The sequence below is a fragment of the Prionailurus viverrinus genome, chromosome F2 (genome assembly GCF_022837055.1).
Source record: "Prionailurus viverrinus isolate Anna chromosome F2, UM_Priviv_1.0, whole genome shotgun sequence".
NCBI classification, from domain to species: domain Eukaryota; kingdom Metazoa; phylum Chordata; class Mammalia; order Carnivora; family Felidae; genus Prionailurus; species Prionailurus viverrinus.
In genome coordinates, this window is record NC_062578.1 from 2,568,422 (window position 1) to 2,591,609 (window position 23,188).

Sequence of the window (23,188 nt, forward strand, 5' to 3'; positions counted from 1 at the left end):
TCTGAGAAAGTTAGATTTCACATTGCAAGTGATAAAAATGACGTTTATATTTTAAGGCAGGAGGATCACATAAATTAGAATAATCATCCTGGTGATCATCTAAAAAGTAGGATGGGAAATGAGAACACCAGAAAAACCCCTGTGTAGGAAAATAGACAGAGGGGTAAGGGAAATGGAGAAGAAGAGACGGATCTCCTGGGAAATCCAGGAAGCGAAGTGGAGATACCCTGGTGGCTAAAATAATGTGAGGAACATTACGTTTTCTCATTTGAGCAATTAATGCTTTTAATCATGACTGACAGTATGACAAAGGAGAAGGTGCAAGGTACGAGAAACAGTGGGTTTCATTCAGATTACAAAAAATAGAGTACTTGTCCAACTTCTGGTGGAACTATGGTTGAATAATAGTAAGCATAAAATATGTCTGCAACCATAATAATAACTTCTCAGACAGATAAATGCCAGTATGCTAAATTTCCCAATTAAAAAAAAGATAATTAAGAACATCTTCGTGACTTATTTTTAGCCGCATTTCTATAAAGGGTTCCAATCCCAAACTAATTGTTCTGTCCACTAACTTGCCAGTGGGTTTGGGGACTGTGTAGCCTTTGGAAGCAGCAAAATGAGTCTCCCATACTGATTAGAGAAGAGCGTCCTGCTGTCCACGTATGTCTCTTGGTATCCTTCTTCAAGCCCGTGACTTTCATGCTGGAGTCAGTTCACAGTGAGTAACTATAACATCTTATGCTTCTCCCCTAAGTGGTTCTAGGCTATATATACGCATATATATACATATATATGCGTACATATATATATACATACATATATATGCGTACATATATATACGCATATATATATATATATATATCCAATCGTCTGCATGATATCTTCTTTTGTATATGCTTAATAGGCTTTATTTTCTCATAAATTGCAGAAACATCAACTCCAGATGGCTTAGGCAATAAAGGACTACACATCAGAGTTAGGAACAGCTTCAGGGTTGGTTTGATTCAGCAGTTCAACAGTGACATGGAGACCAATTTCTTTTCATCTCTCACTCAGCTTTTCTTCTTAAGACTGGCTTCCTCTTATGGTCACAAGATGAATGGTAGCAATTACCTTGGCTTTCTACTTTGTCTTTGGGGAGAAAATTTTGCATTTATTCTCTTGCACAGCAGTGTAAAAGTGCTAAGGTCTTTGCAACTTGACTTTGTCTTGTCCTATTTTGATGACTTTTGGGCAGGTTCCCAGTCTGCCAGCAGACAAATGTGCTTCCTGGACCAATGAAGGGTTTTGTGTTACGGAGAGGAAGATGCCTTCGGTAGACACCCGTTTGCTGATATTGACAGTTTTCAGATAGTTTACATGAGAGGCATTGAGCCTGTTCTTTTAGTTCTTGTTAATATATCATGAGATGGTAAAGATGTAAAGAGTCCTCCTCTGACAGAATTTAACTAAATAGCATGAGGAGTTCTTATAACACTTTTCTTCATCCAGAGTTGCTTTTGGTAGGTTTTCCAGACAAAAAAGTTTCACTCCCCATAAACCCTCATTAAAAGTTTTCTCAAGGTCCATTGGCTAAAAATGGATCATATCCAACACTGAAAGAATAAATGGTAGCAAGACACAGGAGTTTCTGGCTAGAGTGAGTCTGGGCTGCATCTTAGAGACAGAAGTCATAATAGCCTCCTGGAACACTATGAGCTGCGTCAGGGAAGAAGGGACCTGACCAATGTTAGGGTGCTTATAAAAGCAAGGGATTTGAGCATTGGGAAGACAATACCCAGACAGTCAAGGAACAGACAACCCCAACTTTGATAAGTCTAAAGCAACATGTTGTGTTTTCTCCCACAATCAGCCTTTGTCATTTAAGTCAAGGGCAACACAATCTAGTGCCAATTACAAAAAAAAAAAAAAAAAAAAAAAGGAAAGCAAGAAAGAAAAGGAAAAAGAAAAACCCAAGAGACGCTCTCTCTTTGCTTTGTATCCCTAGCACTGGAATGTGGTTGTGAGCACATCCACGTGGCTCTCAGTTCCAATCCAGTGTTATCTCTCTACGCTCACTGCAGAGCATCTTTGCAGACTAGGTCGGCCACGGGCCTTCCCGGCATGCCTCCACATTTGCTGTTCTATCGTCCAGTCTCCACGTGTATAAATAGACTCTTTCCCTGCCAGAGCTCAGACACAACCAGTAGGATCGAGGTGTGGAAGTATAGGACGTGTAGTACTTCCATCTTGAGATATAAATTACAAATATGCCCGCTCTTCCATCACCACCACATACGATAAATAAAAGCGGCCTTGTCTTCTGTCTTTATAACTGACTTCTCAAAGGAAAATTCGTCAGTAAATATGCCCCCTGATGGGAGCTCTTTTTCAAGAGATCAAACAAATATATCATCTGAACAAGTCCTTAAATCATTTGATCTATTTGCAGACTTTACCAATGATGAAAGTTCTCTTTCTTCAAAACAGTTTAGCCACTGCTCTACTCTAAAGCCATTCAGAAATGTTTATTGGATTGCAGCTGTAAACAAAAAATAATAATAATTAACTATAGAGCTCAGCAATAATTACACAAAATAACAACTGTTGTCAAGGTAAATAACAATACTGGCTAAATCGGTAAGCTAAGCTTCAAACTATTATTATAGTAAGTGAAACTGACTCCATCCAGGAGGTGTATGTTTATTTCATTGATTTTACATCTTTACAGATTTAACAATGATGCAATGATTGTTTAGGCGTTGGAATTTTAATGACTGTGTTGTTATCCGTCACTATTTTTTATGTCAGTCAATTAAAATTCTAGCCCTGGCTTTGTAAATACCAAGTGTGTAATTTAGAGCAATTTGTTAAGCTTTTCTGAATTTCAATATCTTCATCTATAAATGCTTACTTTCCAGTGTTGTTGGGAGACACTCAATAAATACCTGTTGTATTTATACCTAAACAAATGCTGAGATTACTTTGAAATTAAAGTTTTCATATCATACAAAAATTAGCATTTTGAATAATTTATATCAATTTTTTTACTCCTCAATTTTCCTTATTTTTTTCCTGGCTTTTCATCCCTGATCTACTGAGCACATTTTTGTTGGACTATTACAGACATAGATTATTCCCATTGCTGGCCATAAAAAATTGCGTGAGATCCCTTCACCTTGTGGTCTTCTAATGTGCAACTGAGAACATTTCTTTTAGAGGCTGTTCCAGTATGTGTCTTTTGGCAAATTTCTTTTTTTTTTCACTTGTATTTCTGCTGCCATATTTATGTTATCATGTAAGTACTATCTTTCATTTGTTTGTGGTTGGAAAAAAAAACACAAACAAATGGGAAGAAACCTACAGTTTGTGGGTTTGCTAATACGTTAGGCATTGCAAAATATTTTCCCATTCAACAATTGAATTTTTCTGGATAATTTGACGAACTGGTTTTTTGTGGGTTTTTTTTTGTTTGTTTTTGTTTCTACTCCAGAGAAAATACTCTTTCCATAACTCTGAATTAGTTTTTTTTATTTGAATGAAAGGATGCTTTATCATTTTTATATTTGAGAGAATTACAAAAATTAGAATTGGCACAGACATCCAAAATACACAAATATTTATGTATTTCATTATTATGTATCATTTACTGAGTGTTTATAATATGTCAAGTATCATTTGATAAGATTTAAATGTTTTATCTCATGTAATTTTCAAAATCAACCCGTTAAGGGAGTATGGCCTTTCTCATTTTGCAGATGACAATTTAAAACGTAAATAAAAGAAACAAGTCACTGATAAATAGCACCACCTGTTCAAACTCATATAGACAGTAAATAAGAGAACATCCTCTGAATGACAGTGCAATAAAGAAATAACTTTATTTTCTTAGTTTCAGATTTTTTTAGTAACCAGAAATTTTGCTATTTTATTTATGGTGTTGCAGGTGACTATTAAAAATATGTAAAATGTCCTCTTATCAAAGACAACAAAGTAAAAACAAATAAAATCTAATAAAAACAAACAATACTACCCTGCAATCAAAAAAAATGTTTGATAATTGTTCTGACTTAGCCAGTAAAACATGATGGGGAATCATTGCTTTCGCTTCATTAAAATAAAGAAGCGGCCAGATTAAGTCTGAAGTCTCCTCCAGCTTTAAAATTTAGGATTGTCTTTCTTTGACCCATGAAAATTATGTAGCTTTATAGAAATCCAAATTCGCTAAAAAGATTATCCATGTAACTAGTCCTCCAATGAAGACAGGGATTTCATCATCCCGGAAATTTCCCCTTTATTGTCAATCACCCACCCTCGTTCGTCTCAATCACTGGGCTGGCCTCTGTCCCTGTAGAAATTAATGAAACTGAAATTCTGTTGCACATATTCTTTAATGTTTGGTTGATTTTACTCAATGTGACGTCGTTGACATTAGACTATGCTGATGCCTGCATTACCTATAGATACGTTTAAACATTTTTGTCTTCTCTATTTATTTATAACAGTTTATTTTTCTTTCTACATCTTGTATTGGCCCAGGGGCTGTAACACAACACTGTAGATTAGGTGGCCTACACAGCAGGAATTTATTTTCTCAGAATTCTGGAGGCTGGAAGTCCAAGATCGGAGTGCCAGTATAGTGAGCTCTTGGTAGACCTTCTTTCCGGCTTGCAGACGGGTGGGGTGCTCTTTCACTGTTTTCTCACATGGCAGAGAGAGTGACACCTCTGGTGCCTTTTCTTATACGGATATTAATCATCTTAGGAAAAAGCCCCACTCACATAATGACCGTATTTCCTTAACTACCTCCTTTTTGGCCCTATCTACAAGTACAGGCACACTGGGGGGTAGGGCCTCAACCAACTTCGGGGATACAATTCAATCCAGAATACATATTGACCAACAAGGGGGTTCCAGTTTGAAGTGATTCTGAACAAAATGCCATGAGCAATCTTGCCCACATCTTTTTGAGGACACGTGCTTTCGTTGCCTTTCGATCCGTTCAAGTAGCAGAGTTCCTAAATTGCTAGTTCCTGGGGTGGCGTAGGCTTGGGATTACCAAAAAAGCTACCAAATTCCATTTACACTCCAGTCAACAATTTTAGCAACGTCAGTTGTTCAAAGTCCTCAAAAAACTTTTTTTTTTTAATTTATTTTTGGGACAGAGAGAGACAGAGCATGAACGGGGGAGGGGCAGAGAGAGAGGGAGACACAGAATTGGAAACAGGCTCCAGGCTCTGAGCCATCAGCCCAGAGCCTGACGCGGGGCTCGAACTCCCGGACCGCGAGATCGTGACCTGGCTGAAGTCGGACGCTCAACCGACTGCGCCACCCAGGCGCCCCAGTCAAAAAACTTTTCAATGATCCAGACTTTTAATGTTAGCCATGCTAGTGAAAGTGATGTGATTACTTTTCATTTATCTGATCTCTAAGGAAGGTGAGCATTTTTTTCAAGGGTATTTTGTCTGCTCGTATATCTTCTGTGAGGTTTCTCTTCACATCTTTGCACATTTTTATTGCTTTTTTTCTTGTTTTAAATTTAATTTGTTTTCTAAATATTTGTGAACATTGTTATTTTGGAGACAGATTGAAGATCAAATATGGGTATTATGAATATCCCCCCCCCCCAGTTTTGGTTTACTTGCAGATTAAAATGATCTTGTTGAGACATGGTTTTAGAATGTCTTACAGCCTTCAAGAATCCTTATTTTAGTACATTTCTTCGTCTTCAGTGTAGCCATTCTACTGTCTTATTTGAATATTTCAGACACGTGGTAAGATTTTGCCACTCTGGCTGGTCTGAAACTCCTGTGTTTCCTAGCGTGCACAATCTCTACCATTTTCATTCTGTTGTCAACCCAAGCTGCTGCACCTGTATGACAGATAAGACGCAGCCAAGGATCCTAGTGGAATGTTGATAGAGAATTCCATCTTTCCCTCTCCCAGCTCTGGTCTTTCTCTAGTGAACTTCCCCAATAGACCCAGGTGTCAGAGCCCCTACTTATGATTTCTGTCTCCTCAGTACAGTTGGATCATGACAACCTCCTTGTGTTCCACGTCTGTTCATTGTTTCAACTCCAGGAAATTTTATCTATGCGGAGATCCAAAGAATATACTGGCCTCAACTCATGGATTTCCCTGCTCTGAGAAATAGTCCTGTGCTTCTAATTTTGTAAGGTCTAAACATCGATGCTTTGTATATTTTGTTAGTTCACTTTCAGTTGCAGGGAAATTCTAGTACAGTTATTCTATCACAGAAGGAGGTATAAATAACCATTTTTAACATATAAGTGAATATTTACACCAAGAAAATGAAAACATAATTTGAAAAGATATATGAACCTCTATGTTTACTGCAGAATTATTTACGATAGCCAAAATATGCAAACAACTTCAGGGTCCATCAATAGATAAGGAAGATGCCGTATATATACGCAGTAGAATATTATGCAGCCATAAAAAAGAGGTCATGCTTGCTGAGACAACATAGGTGGAACTACAGGGTATTATGCTAAGTGAAATAAGTCAGACTGAGAAGGAAAATACCATATTATTTCACTCATAAGTGGAATCTAAACAAATGAATAAATAAAAAGCAGAATCAGTCCTATAAATGCAGAGAGCAAACTGAAGGCTGCCAGAGGCAAGGTGGTGGAGATAGAGAAAAATGAGTGAAGGGAGAGGGAGATACAAGCTTCTGGTCACAGAATGAATAAGCCATGGGAATAAAAGGCACAGCATTGTCAATGATGCTTTAATACCAATGTAGGAGGACAGAAGGTGGCTACACTTATGGAGAACATAGCACAACGCATAAACTTGTTGAATCAGTATGTCGTATACCTGAAACTAATGTAACACTTTGTGTCAACTGTACTCAAATAAAATAATTGAAAACTTAAAGATAAAAGAGAAGATAATTCACAAGAGAGCTTGATATCCTGCCCAGTCATGTGATTCAGGTTCACCAGTTTTCCTGCACTGATATGCATGTCCTTCCAAACTATCCTAGTTACTTGGAAGGAAAACTCAACATAGTCACTTGTTAATAAAGTCATCTGAAATAAACTTGAAATATATATATATATATTTATATATATACACACATACATGTATATGCATGTGTGAATACATATGTTTACCTTTCTTCCTTCTTAGGTATTCAAAACAATAATATTCAAATTATGTGGATATCTTTAATCTTATTTTTTAAATCTCATAATGACTCGTGGAGATTTTGCCATAATAGTCCATAGAGCTTTGTGTACTACATTGTATGGCTATATCATAATTTATTAATTATTAATGGACATTTAAATTCTTTCTGATCTTTATCATTTAAAATTGAGTTTAAGAATAGTATTATGCAGGAGAGGGGCCAAGATGGCAGAGCAGCATGGAAGTTCTGTGCATCTCTCATCCTTGAAATGCAGCTAGATCAGCACCAAACCCTTTTGCACACCTAGAAAACCGATCTGAGGATTAACACAACAATCTGCATAACTTGAGCCACAGAACTTGGCAGGTACATGCATGGAGAGGTAAACTGGGGGAGAGATAAGCCACAAAGGGTAGGGAAATGTTTTTGTGGAGAGGAGGGAGACAGAAGGGAGAGTACAGGAAAAACACTCTCCCCAAAAGTAGCTGGAGCGAAAGAGAAAAAGTGGAAGTGACTGAACAAGAAAGGAAGAAAGGAGAAGGAGAAGGTTTCAATACCATTAGGACTCTATAGACAGGGGAGACCAGAGCCAGAAATTCTGGAGCTCAATACCTGGCAGTGCTTTGGTGGGAAGGGCAAATCCCCAGGAGAAGGCAGCAAGGTCCAAGGGGTCCATCGGCGACATGGGGAGAAGTGGTTCCCCTGCTAGGAGGGCATTTGGTAGAGGTCATGTGGCTACCCCATAGGCAAAGGTCCCAGCAGGCCTCAGAGGACAGACAATTGCTGGTATTGGAACAAAGACGCCAGGGTGTGGTGATTGGCATCAGTTGTGTGTTGTGATTTGCTATAATCGCTGAACTACCGCCGCTATGCAATCACATGAACTCTTTCTGGGGCAAGCTGGCACCCGGCCACAATCTGTTAGCCTCTGTAGCTGTGCAATCACAGGAGCATTCCCAGGGAGAAGCCAAAACCCAGCCATTGCTCAGGGAGACCCTCCCCCAGCGGGTCAGAGTAAATCGATGTCACCGGGCCCTCAGAAGTGAGGGGTTTGGAATCACAGCTCCATCTGTGATGAAAATTCAGCAAGGAGGTGTCCCCCGGCAGGCAGACAGCTTGGACACAACAGTGTAGAAGCAGGGAATGGTCAGAAGCCAGAGACAAAGGAGGGGTGCTTGATTGTCGCCGGTGAGGGCACAGAGTTCTGGCGCTAGAGACTAGGATGCTGGGTGACCCCATTTTCACCCCCCCACACATGTCCATACATGTGCTCACGTGCCACAATAATCCACCCCAGTAAGCCAAGCATTGCCACCTAGTGGCAATCTCTCCTGCTTAGTGTGTGGACTATAAAATTCTTCATAGTTTGACTTCTAGGGGAAACCGGATGTAATTTCATAAGGATTTCATTCTGCTTACTGGTCCATCTATTCATTTTTCTTTTTCTTTCTTTATTGTTGGATACAGAAGAAGAAAGATTTTATTTTTATTTTCCACTTTTACCAATTCTTAAATTTTTACTATATTCTTTCAATTTTTTATAGATTTTTTATCCTATTTTACTTCATTTCATTTTATTCTATTTTATTGTATTCACTTTTTAATTTTTATATGTTTTCTTTTCTTTTTTTTCTGTTTTTCCTCATTCTATCAAGCTTTTTTCAACAACCATACCAAAACACATCTAGGATCTAGCTTCCTTTATTTGATTGTTTGTGTTGTTTTTAATTTTTTGATTTTGAATTTTTATTAGTTATTTTTATTCTTCCAAAACGACAAACTGAAAGAATTCACCCCCCAAAAAAGAAGGAAGAAATGACAGCCAAGGACTTAATCAACAATGATAGAAGCAAGATATCTCAACTCGAATTTAGAATCATGATAATAAGAATACTATACTTGAAAAAAGCATAAAATCCCTTTTTGCAGAGATAAAATAATCTAGCCAGTATGACCAAAAAGAAAAAGGAAAGGACCCAAATAAATAAAATCAAGAATGAAAGAGGAAAGATCACAACAGACATAGCAGAAATACAAACAATAAAAAGAGAATATTATGAGCAACTATATGCCTCTAATTTGGGAAATCTGGAAGAAATGGAAAAATTCCTAGAAACATATAAACTACCAAACCGGAAACAGGAAGAAATAAAAAATTTCCACAGACCCATAACCAGTAAAGAAATTAAATCAGTAATCAAAATGTCCTAACAAACAAGAGTCCAGGTCCGGATGGCTTTCCATGTGGAATTACACCAAACATTTAAAGAAGAGTTAAGACCTATTCTTTTGAAACTGCTCCAAAAAATAGAAATGGAAGGAAAACTTCCAAAATCATTTGATGAGTCCAACATTACCTTGATTCCAAAACCTGACAAAGACCCCACTAAAAAGGAGAACCATAGACCAATTTCCCTGATGAACATGGATGCAAAAATTTTCAACAAGATAATAGCCAACCAGATCCAACAATACATTAAAAGAATTATTCACCATGATTAAGTGGGATTTATACCTGGTTTTCAGGGCTGGTTCAATATCCACAAATCAATCAATGTGATACATCACATCAATAAAAGAAAGGACAAGAATGACATGATCCTCTTAACAGATACAGAGAAAGCATTTGACAAAATACAGTTATTCTTTCTTGATAAAAAACTCTCAAGAAAGTAGTAATAGAAGAATCATACCTCAATATCATAAAAGCCAGGGGCGCCTGGGTGGCGCAGTCGGTTAAGCGTCGTCCGACTTCAGCCAGGTCACGATCTCGCGGTCCGTGAGTTCGAGCCCCGCGTCGGGCTCTGGGCTGATGGCTCAGAGCCTGGAGCCTGTTTCTGATTCTGTGTCTCCCTCTCTCTCTGCCCCTCCCCCGTTCATGCTCTGTCTCTCTCTGTCCCAAAAATAAATAAAATAAAATAAATCAGCGCCTTCCCCATTGATAAGTTTCTGGACGTGGAATGATCCTCTTTCTGGTTCGGAGAGGGAGGCATCCTCCCAAATGGAGATTTCCCTTTAAAAAAAAAATATCATAAAATCCATATATGAAAGACCCACCGCTAATATCATCTTCAATGGGTGTAAACAGAGTGCTTCCCCCTACCATCAGGAAAATGAGAGGATGTCCAGTTTCACCACTGTTATTCAACACAGTCCTGAAAGTCCTAGCCTCAGCAATCAGACAACACAAAGAAATAAAAGGTATCCAAATCAGCAAGGAGGAAGTCAAACTTTTATTTTTTGCAGGCGACATGATACTGTATATGGAAAACTCAAAAAACTCCACAAAAAAAATTCCTAGAACTGATCCATGAATTCAGCAAAGTCACAGGATATAAAATCAATGCACAGAAATTGGTTGCATTTCTACACACCAATAACGAAGAACCAGAAAGAGAAGTCAAGGTATTGATCCCATTCACAGTTGCACCAAAAACCATAAAATACCTAGGAATAAACTTAATCAAAGAGGTGAAAAATATATATACACTGAAAAGTATAGACAGCTTATGAAAGAAATTGAAAAAGACACAAAAAATGGAAAAATATTCCATGCTCCTGGATAGGAAGAACAAATATTGCTAAAATGTCAATAGTACCCAAAGCAATCTACATATTCTATGTAATCCCTATCAAAATAACACCATCGTTCTTCACAGAGCTAGAATAAACAATCCTAAAATTTGTATGGAACCATAAAAGACCCTGAATAGCCAAAACAATCCTCAAAAGGAAAACTAAAGCTGGAGGCATCACAATCCCGGACTTCAAGCTGTATTACAAACTGTAATCATAAACACAGTATGGTACTGGAATAAAAACAGACACTCAGATCAAAGGAACAGAGTAGAGAACCCAGAAATGGACCCACAAATGTATGGCAAACTAATCTTTGACAAAGCAGGAAAGAACATCTAGTGGAATAAAGACAGTCTCTTTAGCAAATGGTGCTGGGAAAACTGGACAGCGACATGCAGAAGAATGAACCTGGACCACTTTCTTACACCAGACACAAAACTAAATTCAAAATGAATGAAAGACCTAAATGTGAGACAGGAAACCATAAAGTCCTAGAGGGAAAAGCAGGCAAAACCCTCTTTGACCTTGGCCGCAGCAACTTCTTAGTCAACACATCTCTGGAGGCAAGGGAAACTAAAGCAAAAATGAACTTTTGAGACCTCATCAAGATGAAAACCTTCTACACAGCGAAGGAAACAATCAGCAAAACTAAACAGCAGCCAATGAAATGGGAGACGATATTTGCAAATGACATATCAGATAAAGTATTAGCATCCAAAATTTATAAAGAACTTATCAAGCTCAACACTCAAAAACAAAATCCTGTAAAGAAATAGGCAAAAGACGTGAATAGACACTTTTTTCAAAGAAGACATCCAGATGGCTAACAGACACATGAAAATATGCTCAACATCACTCATCATCAGGGAAATACAAATCAAAATCACAACGAGATACCACCTCATACCAGTCAGAATGGCTAAAATTAACAACTCGGGCAACGACAGATGTTGGCAAGGATGCAGAGAAAAAGGAACCCTTTTGCACTGCTGGTGGGAATGCAAACTGGTGCAGCCACTCTGGAGAATAGTATGGATGTTCCTCAAAAAATTAAAAATAGAACTACCATACGACCCAGCAATTGCAATACGAGGTATTTATCCAAAGGATGTAGGTGTGCCCTTTTGAAGGGCATCCCAAGTTTATAGCAGCACTATCAACAATAGCCAATGAATGGAAAGAGCCCAAATGTCCATCGACAGATAAACGGATAAAGAAGATGTGGTATATATATACAATGGAGCATTACTCGGCAATCAAAAAGAATGACATCTTGCCATTTGCAACAACATGGATAGAACTGGAGGGGATTATGCTGAGCGAAATTAGTCCGTCAGTGAAAGACAAATATCGTATGACTTCATTCATATGTGGAATTTAAGATACATAACAGAAGAACATAAGGAAGGGAAGCAAAAATATATATATAAAAGCAAGGAGGGGTACAAAACATAAAAGACTATTGAACATAGAGAACAAACAGAGGGTTGATGGAGGGGTTGTTTGTGGTGGGATAGGCTAAAGGGCAAGGAGCATTAAGGAAGACACTTGTTGGGATGGGCACTGGGCATTATACATAGGGGATGAATTACTGGATTCTACTCCTGAAATCATTACTACACCATATGCTAACTAACTTGGATGTAAATTGAAGAGGAAGAAGAAGAAGAAGAAGAAGAAGAAGAAGAAGAAGAAGAAGATTATGCATACATTTGTTTATTGATTTTTTGGCATTTTATCTTCACTATAATTTCTTAGAATGCTGAGCCAAAGGTAAAGTTATGTATAATATATATTATGTAATATATATAATTTTATAATGACATATTCTCTTTCATTGGAAGTACCAGTTCCATTTTGCATTCCCACTAGTATTGTGTAAGAGTTAAACACACTTTGCGGAAAGCCCATTTCTATTTTGAAAGAGATAGTGAAAAGGCAAATTATAGATTAAGAAGGAAATGCCTTGCCAAAATTCTTTTTCATTAGTTACAGGCAGTGGGATCCATTAGTGGCCATTGCTGTGTTGAAAGGAAGTGTGCTCAAATCTTTGCTTTTAAATTAAACAAATGAATAATCCAGAGGAAGAAAACTTTCTGAAACTTGTTCTTGGAGACCATTCATTTCTAGTTAAATGAACATTCTTAAATCAAAGCTCTTGCAACCTGCTTATGTCTACCTAACATTTAGAAGAGCATTTAAATACACCCCTATAGGGGGCATGGCCAGCAGATTCTTCGTGTGTAGGTGAGCCTCTGTAAGAAATACTCCCCCAAATTTTCCTTTGCTGTTGCATTCTACCCTAGCAATCATTTTTGCCAGCCTCAAGAATTATCCAGCTTGGACTTTCTTACATCCCTCTATTCGTATTCCTCATAATTAGGGAGCAGCTGTTTCTAGCCTTCTCTGACAGCAACTGTCACCTGCAGATGGGATTTTGATGATTGAGGAAAATGACAGATTGCTTAATGTCAGTGACTGAATACCACAGTGAGGAGTCTCGCAGAGATGCAATATCTACATTTTACATCTGAACCTTATAATTGGCTTATTTCTGTCAGATTTCAGCAAGGGGGCCTGCAATTTCTTTTAGAATAAAACCATGAATATATGACTAGACATACCTATAGCTATGTTTCATGCTCTTTCTGTATGAAAATCAAATTACAATAATCAAACACCTTGTTTAAAGCAAGATGAGTTAGTAATGAATAGATTTGCTAGATTATTTACTCTTTTATATTACAAAACTATTATAAGTTAGACAATATGTGATGAAGGTTTAATTATCATTAACTCCAGCCTAACTTCTTTTTTTTTTTAATTTTTTTTTCCAACGTTTTTATTTTTATTTTTGGGACAGAGAGACAGAGCATGAATGGGGGAGGGGCAGAGAGAGAGGGACTAACTTCTAAATTAAGGAAGAGATCGTTACTAGAGCTTTCCTTTGGAGAGTTACTTAGTTTTGCCTTTAGAAGGGTAAGGTATACACGAAGAAGAGAATTTCAGAGACAGAGATTCCAAAAGCGTCAATTGTGTATTTGATTTCAAATCATATATGAACTAATTAACACGATTTACAGTATAAGAAATTTGAATTCAATGGAAACAACCATATGAAAGCGCTAATTCCTTTAAAGTTATATAATTGATTTTTTTTCTTTTTTCTGAAGAAGTACCAATGGCCTATGGCACGTGAAAATAGAGAAGAAATAAAATAAACTAGGTAACATTCAACTTAGAGATATTATGGGAGAGGCAATATTTAAGCGTATCTGTTCAAGTTAAATTCCTGACTGCATTCTGCATCATTATATAAATTAATAATGTTGGAAAAAATTGATTGAAAAACAATCTTTTTTAAAAATCAGAGCACAGGGGCTCCTGGGTGGCACAGTCGGTTAAGCGTCCGGCTTCAGCCAGGTCACGATCTCACGGTCCGTGAGTTTGAGCCCCGCGTCGGGCTCTGGGCTGATGGCACAGAGCCTGGAGCCTGTTTCCGATTCTGTGTCTCCCTCTCTCTCTGCCCCTCCCCCGTTCATGCTCTGTCTCTCTCTGTCCCCAAAAAAATAAATAAACGTTGAAAAAAATTAAAAAAAAAAAATCAGAGCACAGCAACATAAGCACTTTCTAAAAATCCAAATATAAGCCATTTTGGGTAAAGCATTTTATACTGACTTCTGTCACTATATCTGGTATCTGGTAGCTGAGAGGGCAGTGAAGACTTTCCCAGCAAAGATATCAGTTATGTTACTCAAATAAATAAAGAAGCTAAATTTGCACAAACGTTGTAAGAGTTTCTTCTGTACCAAGTCCATACTGCACAAACCACTTCACCTCATCCCAGCCGTGATGGAAATTCTTTTAGGTCTCTAGACTCAGCACGTTTGAGCAGAGGAAAAGCATTGGTTGAAATAGCTATCAAGGACCATGATGTTATTCCTTCCTATAGTGTGCTATCAAATGCCATATCATGGTGAGTAAAAATTCCTCATATTTATGGGGAAAAGAGTAGGTATTGGCACCCAGAAAGCAAGAACAGGTAGACTCAAAAAACCTTTTGTGAAGATGGAAAATACAAGCCAACTTTATAGACCATTTTGTCTTCAGTTGACCAATATGCCTTTTATAAATTATTCAGAAGCATTCCAGTCTATTTGATGTAGATAAGCCCCCCAGCATCCAAAAGCTGATTGCTTAGTTTAAACTAAAAAACCCAAGCAGATGGCATCCCAATTCAACTCCAATTGAAAGAGAAGAAGAAACAAGATACGGTGAATATTGCTTGCAGAAATTTGAAGATCTCAAAACTCATCTTCTAAGTAAGCAACCCAGAAACTGCCCAGAGCAATCTCTGTCAAGTTGTTGATGATACTGTATCTAAGTTAATTTTTCACTTTGAGGAATATGAAAGGGACATAACCAAAAAGAAAATAATAAAATGCACTGTTTTATAGAAATCCTTTTCTCCTGTTATTGCAACTATCCTGAAAAAGTCTGAACCAAAAGAAAAGCTGGAATTGCAACATATTTCTCAGAAAGACTTCAGAGAAAATAGTGTACAGGGAATTGAGCAGAGTTTCATGTACAAAGAAACTCAGGAACCTGAATAAAAGTTGTGTTTATTTCAGAATGCATCCTTGACCCTTCAAGTGAATTGAGAGGATTTGATGAGAAAATGGCTAGTAAATGGTACATGTTAAACCCTGCTGAAAATGACAAAAAAACTAAATTTTACACATCTATGCCCACATAAAAATAAATAAGGATGTATTCTTGACATTTCTGGACATAAGTTAATAATAAATAAAAATGACTTAGAAGAATTAACGATAGATCACCGTCCATGGAGGCTACAGGTGTATGTACAAGTTTCTAATGTCAATACAGGTAACACTGCATCTCAACCAAAGAAGAAGTCAGATACTGTGCTTTTCCCAGCAAAGGATCTGAAGGAAAAGGATCTTCATCCTTTCGTCGCGATTCTGATCTGTTAGCAATGAACAGTTCACAGGATCACCTAACAGTTCCGGCAAAGACTCCATCCCAAAGTCCTCCTGAGGAGCCCAATGAATGTGACAATCGGGAATATGGATAGTTTACCTTTTGGTAAGATTCATCAGAAAGTTAAAACACTAGGAATAAATAAGAAAATATGTAACCAACTGTGGTATTAGATATGGAAAGAACTGAACTTCTCGGTATACAAGAAGGAAAGAGAATTGGCACCTCACCAGTACGATCTCTACTGGACTTATTTCAGACTAGTGAATGGAAGTCAGAAGTTTTGGGTTTCACAAGCTACACTGGAAACAGTGGTACATGGGATGGTTTAGATATTTGGAAAGAGGACAATTTAAATAATTTATTGTCAGCCTTCAACTTCTACATTTACTGAGTTTTACACTTAAAAAATAAATCGGGGCACTTGGGTGGCTCAGTTGGTTAAGCATCCGACTTTGGCTCAGCTCATGATCTTGTGGTTCATAAATTCAAGCCCCAGAGCCTGGAGGCCTGTTTTGGATCTCTGTCTCCCTCTGTCTCTCTGCCCCTCCCTCGCTTGTGCTCTGTCTCTCTCAAAAATAAATAAACGTTAAAAAATAAACAAACAAACAAACAAACAAACAAATAAATAAATAAATAAATTTTAGAAGTGAAAAAAAATCAGGAGTGCAAATGAATAAATGCACTCAAAGACAAGTTCCTGTCTTCCATTTTTCTTTAGTTAGCATTTACTTTAACTTTTCTGTTATGTTTTGAGGCATTCACAATAACTTTTTTTGTAGTTATTATACTAATGAGAAAATGGATTGCAGTCATACATTGATACATGGCCTCCTCACATGCATCAAGAGAAAAGATTATTACTAACCTTGGCTGAACTGAAGCTGCTATGGAGCCACATGTATTGTGTTTCCAACTGACAGTATTTTTCTTGTATTTAGTGTAACTAACCCACACACAAGTTTTGGGAGATTAAGAGTCCTCAATAAATAGTCCCTGTTTTAACCTGGAGCCTCAACACATAGAGAAATACAAAAAGATAAAACAGAGAGCAAAAAGTCACTTCTAGAACTGATGACATCTAAACAGGAGAATATACACTGAGGTCTCTTAGTCAGTGAGGATTGCTAATAAATACCTGAGAATTAGGAAAGCCTAGCGTATTTTACAGGCAAAGTGGGACAACCACCCTGTGTTTTCCTAAGGGAGAAGCTTCTATGGAAATGTCACATGGCCTTTAAATCCAACAGTGCTATGAATGAAATACTTTGGACAATACATTGGACAAATCTTCCAATGATAGCACTAAATAGTTTAGAAAACAATTTTTAACTATAATTACTTGCGAGACTGAATGTACAAGCAATTAAGCGGAAATTTGGCACTAATGAAGAACAAAACAGTGGATTGGAAGACAGACCAAAAACATCTAGCCAGTGGAGAGTAAAATATATAGCATACAAGATGCAAGACAGAATCTAACTCTGTTTTTGATGCTTTGACTATTGACACTTTCAAGCCCCATTTCTACCCAATTCCCTTTTGCCCCATAACTCATCAGATGGATTAGAAAGCCCAGGAGATCCTTCCCTCGATGCTGAATAGGAACTACAAATAACGCATATTGTGCTTGGGAATCCTAAGGGTCAGTCCAGCCCTCACTGTAAGAGGAGAGCTCCTAGCACCTGTCTTCACTCAAGCCAGTTTTGATGAGCTTGGGTATCACTATGTTCTCCACAGAGTGTCCCATGATGTGAGTAATACGTTCATACCTTCCAGTTTAGATGTGACATTATCTGTTTTGACATCTGAACCAATTTTAAGTTGATGGAAGTGGGAATTGATTCTGCTTTCCAGGGGGCAAGCAAAAGATACATGAAAAAGGGCATAACTTTTGTGCAAGATAAAGCTAACGAGTCTAACAGGTCCGACGAAAGTCCCAAAGTTAAGTTGTAATCTCTTTCCCATTAGACTTAGTAACAATTTTTAAATCATTTTATGCATAATAAAACGTTTTAAAGTGAATATTCCTCAAATTTACCATCCTCAAATGATTTCATTACATTTCCATAACAATGTAAACTTGGACACTTTCAGAAATTAACCTAATGTTACTATGCTTTTATTCTCATCATTATCGGATGGGTCTTTACTAGCTACGTTTATTGATGTATGTTGTTTACGGAGTCACGAATGAGGCAGATGTTTTTAAAGTAAGCTGCTAATTCTTCTATCACATGCCATCACTTAAAAATAATGGTCATAGGGCTGTCTGCGTGGTTCAGTCTGCTGAGCACCTATTAATTTTGCTCAGGTCATGATCTCACAGCTTGTGGGTTCGAACCCCGCATCAGGCTCTGTGCTGACTGTTCAGGGCTTGCTTGGGATTCTATCTCTCTGCCCCTCCCTGACTCACAAATTCTCTCTCCCTTTGTCTCTCTCTCTCTCTTTCAAAAATAAAGGCAAAAACATTTTTAAAACACAAAAATAGGGGCGCCTGGGTGGCTTGGTCGGTTAAGCGTCTGACTTCGGCTCAGGTCATGATCTCACAGGCTGTGAGTTCAAGCCCCGCGTTGGGCTCTGTGTTGACAGCTCAGAGCCTGGAGCCTGTTTCAGATTCTGTGTCTCCCTCTCTCTCTGCTCCTCCCCTGCTCATGCTCTGTCTCTCTCTGTCTCAAAAATAAATAAAACGTTAAAAAATTTTAAAAAAAACCACAAAAATAAAAGTGATGGTCATAGAATAAAAACCTGGTTATTAATCAGACCTTTTTTTACAGCATGAAATTCTCACCTCACTCTTTTCCACCCGAGTGACGGGGTATGACTAACCTACGACAAACAAAACATATTTTTATTTATTTTTATTTTCTTTAACATTTATTTATTATTGAGAGACAAAGAGACACAGAGCGTGAGCAGGGGAGGGGCAGAGAGAGGGGGAGACACAGAAGCCGAAGCAGCCTCCAGGCTCCGAGCTGTCCGCGCAGAGCCCCACTGGGGGCTCAAACTCACAGACCAACAGATCCTGACCTGAGCGGAAGTCGGTCGCCCAACCGACCGAGCCACCCAGGTGCCCCAAAAGATATTCTTAAATATAAGACTTAAAAGGCCTTCAAGAAGGTAACTTCTATAATTACAAAATGCCACCTTTAAAGTTATGTTTTGTAATGCTTCAAATGTGAAGCTTTAAACAGAGTTTTTAAAAAATCTCTGCACTTTAGTGAGTCAAAGGTGTGAAGTGATTTCATGGAACATCATTTGCCTAGAGGAGCAAAATAATCCATATGCTTTAAAGTTGGTAATTTTATGATTCTGGAATTGTGGGTTTGCGGAATTGTCCGAAGAGCACCACCAGCCTTGGGCGTCTCTGTCACTTTCATTTCATTCTTTGGAAATGGGTTTCCCCATCATTAAAGAAACAAAATTGGACTTGATCTGACCTAGGCTTTCTTCTGCTTCTAAAATTATGTTATTTTCTTTGTGACTTATATCCCAAATTCATTAAATTCATTAATGTTAGAAAAAGCTTGATTATGTAGATAATATCATATGACTTGATGTTTGCCTGAAGTGGGTATTTTATTTTATCTGTTTTTATCTATTTTTGCTTTTCTAACTATTGATAAGATAAAAGCGAATTTAACAAAACTTCTCAAGACAGTTTTATGTATAAATTACAACAGATGTATGTTGATTTTTTCTTTGTTGATTCCTCTTCCGATTTACTATGTAAGGTCTATTGCTTTGTTCCTTTCAGTCATAACCATTATTTTCTAAGTTTTGTTTTGTTATGAACATAAAATTGGTATATAGCATCATACAAGTTTCAGACGTACCACATATGACATCTGTATACACTACAAAGTGATCCCCACCACCAAAAATCGAATTACTATCCATCACCATAGAATTGACTCACTTCACCCATTTTTAATCCACTCCCACCCCCTTCTCTAGTTTCGAGCAATCTGTCTCCGTGTCTGTAAGTGTGTTTTTGTACTATTTGTTCTTTTCTTTTGTTTTGTGTTTAGATTCCAAATGTGAGTGAAATAGTGTGGTATTGTCATTCCCTGTCTGACTTAAGTTCACTTGGCATAGTACCTTCAAGGTGCGTACATGTTGTTGCAAATGGCAACATCTCATTCGTCTTTGTGACTTGGTAGTATTCTGTCGAATATACCACGTCCTCTTCATACGTCATTCATCAAAACACCTGAGTTGTTTTCCAAATTTTGGCTATTGTAAATAATGCTGCAACGAAGGATAAGGGTGCATACAACTTTTTAAATTAGTATTTTCATATCCTTTGGATAAGCAATCAGACACGAAAATGGTGGATGGTACAATATTTGTCTTTTTCTATTTTTTGAAGCAATTTTGTACTGTTTTCCATAATGGTTTCACATTTCCACCAATCCCACCAAGGGGGTTCCATTTTCTCTACACCCTCACCAACTCTTGTGTTTTTTATCTTTTTGATAATAGCAGTTCTAACACCTGTAAGGTAATGTTGCATTGGGATTTTGATTTTCCTTTCCCTAATTATTAGTGACAGTGAACATCTTTTCATGTGCCTGTTGGACATCTGTGTGTCTTCTTAGGAAAAGATGTCTATCCAGATTCTCTGTCCATCTTTAAATTGTGCTGTGTGATTTTTTTTATTGTTGAGTTTTTCTTGTGAGCTTTGTATATATTTTGGATATTAAGTCCTTATTAGATATGTGATTTACAAGTAACTTTTCTAATTCAGTAAGTTATCTTTTAATTTTGGTGATCATTCCCTTCACTCTGTAGAAGATTTTTAGTTTGATGCAGTCCCATGTGTTTATTTTTGCCTTTGTTTCCCTTGCTTTTGAAGTCAGATCCACAAACACATCACTAAGACTGACATCAAAGAGCTTATTGCCTACAATTTCTTCCAGGATTTTTATGGTTTTAGGTCTTACATTCAAGTCTGTTACCTATTTTGAGTTAATTTCTGTGTATGATGAGAGAGAGCGCTCTGGTTTCATTAGTTTTCATTTGGCTGTCCGGTTTTCCCAGTACCATTTATTGAAGACTGTTTTTTTTCTCCATTGTACCTTCTTGGCTCCTTTGTCATAAATTATAGCCCTGTATGTATGGGTTTACTTTGGGACTTTCAATTCTGTTTTATTGACCTGTGTTTAAGGCCAGTACCATACTGGTTTGATTATTATAGCTTTGTAGTATAGTTTGAAATCAGAGAGCATGATACCTCCATCTTTGTTCTTTATCAAGATTTCTTTGACTCTTTGAAGTATTCAGTGGCTCCATACAAATTTTAGAATTATTATTTTCCTGTGAAAATGCCATTGGAATTTCAGTAGATGTTGCACTGAATTTGTGGGCTAATTTGGGTATTATTAATTTTTCTGATCTATGGGCTCAAAATACCTTTTCATTCATTTGTATCTTTTTAAATTACTTTTGTCAATGTCTTATAGTTAAGACTTGATGCTTAAAAAACAAAACAACCTGAGAGTGACATCAGTAAGATGACAGATGAGAAGCCCAGGCCCTGGTACCCCCCACAGAGAAACTAAGTTAATAACAATATGTAGGGCAAATTGTCTTTATGACATTTAAAAAAAAACAAAACAGAATAGGATGTGCAGCATCCCAAGCAAGCAAAAAACCAAAAGCTACCTCAAAGTAGGTAAGAAAGCTTGTTGTGTTTGCCAGCTACAACCCAGTCCTCTACCCTGGAACAGCATGACATGACCGGGGACAAATACAGTGACTAAATTCAAAATTTTACTAGGAATAACTGACTTGATTAAGCAGAAGAATCAACAAACCTAAAAAAGAAAGACATTTGAAATTCTTGATTAAGAAGAACAAAAAGAGAAAAGAATGAAGATAATTGAAGACAGCCTAAGGGATTTATGAGTCGCTAGCAAACAAATGACTATATGCATCATGGGAGTTACAGATGGAGGGAAGAAAGAGAAAGGGGAGGAGGTTCTATTTGAAGAGATAATGGCTGAAAATTTCCTAACTTCAAGGGAGGAAAGAGACATAAAAATTTAAGAAGCTGGATGAACTCCAAGGTATAAATCAAAGGGGCTCACACTGAAACACATCTGAGAGCAGCAATATCACCCAACTCAACTGCATTCAAGTGGAAACTGGCCATATTATCATCGTGGTGTGTTTTATTCTTTCAACTAGTGTTTCCTGCCCATACTCAGTTTGGTCAGAATAATGTTATCAATTACATAATTGTTATATATTCATCTTTCAAAGGAACTCAGTTGTGTAAATATGTTGAATGGAGTAATGATCCAAAGTCATCAGTTTGGTATGTTGCATTGTAACATAATCTAATCATAGATTAGATCCTATATGAGATATATCCTATATGAGATCTATAGGATTAAACATATCTAGCCCTTTCTGGAGATATATTAATAAATAAGTGGATTTAGGAAATGAATATACAGACAGGTAATTGCCAGAGAGTCTATTTAATTTTGTATTGTGTTTAGCCATAAAGCAAATTGAAAATGGTGATTAAGGTAAAAATCCATGTATAAATACCTAAAATGTGTATGCACATTTTGGTGATTTAAATAGAACTACTGTATAAATGCTACTACTGTGTAAATGATAACTCTTGAATAATTTTGTATCTAGTTACTTCATTTCTTATTGTAGATTCTTCAGTTTTTCATTTTCTTTAAACTGTTTTTTAAAGAAATAGAAGATGTATTTGTTTGCTTGGGCTTCCATAACAATGTACCACAGACTGGTAGACTTAAAAGAAATTTATTTTTTCACAATTCTGGAAGGTAGAAGTCCAAGAGCAAGGTACCAGAAGGACTTTCTTCTATATCCATTCTTGGTATATAGTCATTTTCTCCTGTGGAGAGGTCTTCTCTCTGAGTGTGCCTTTCGTAATCTCCTCTCATAAGGACACCAGCCATATTGGATTAAGACTCACTCTAACGACTTAATTTTAATATTAGTATCTTTTTGAAGACCCTGTCTTCAAATTCTGAGCTATTAGGGGTCAGGACTTCAGTGTATGGATTTGGGGAGTACACAATGGCCGTAACATGATATGGGCATATTTTAAGCTAAAATTAAAAATGTACAAATTAAACATGTGTGTGTATAAGACCATGTGTGAATATATGTATATGATATGCACATGCACAAAATCTGAACTAAGGTCAATTAGGTGGAGAGCCCTTTCCAGACTGAGAATGTTACAAAATATTTTAGGTATAGCTAGAAGCCAGGATGTATAAATTCCCAAACTAATATGTAAATAGTGGTACAGATGTACTGGATGTTTATCTTATGCTAATTTATCTTTTTCTGCATATATATTTTAAATTCTCATAAAGGAATATCAAAACAGTTATGGAGATAACACATTAAAATTAATATTGATTTCTTCAATAGAATTTGGATCAATATTTTTTTCAACTAATC

The 23,188-nt window shown here is 37.1% G+C and overlaps 1 pseudogene; it reads left to right on the forward strand.

The window, feature by feature from the left end:
• The window catches only part of LOC125156684 (protein DBF4 homolog A-like), a 79,634-nt pseudogene extending 63,500 nt beyond the window's left edge, over positions 1-16,134 (forward strand).
• The last annotated feature ends 7,054 nt before the right edge of the window (positions 16,135-23,188 follow it).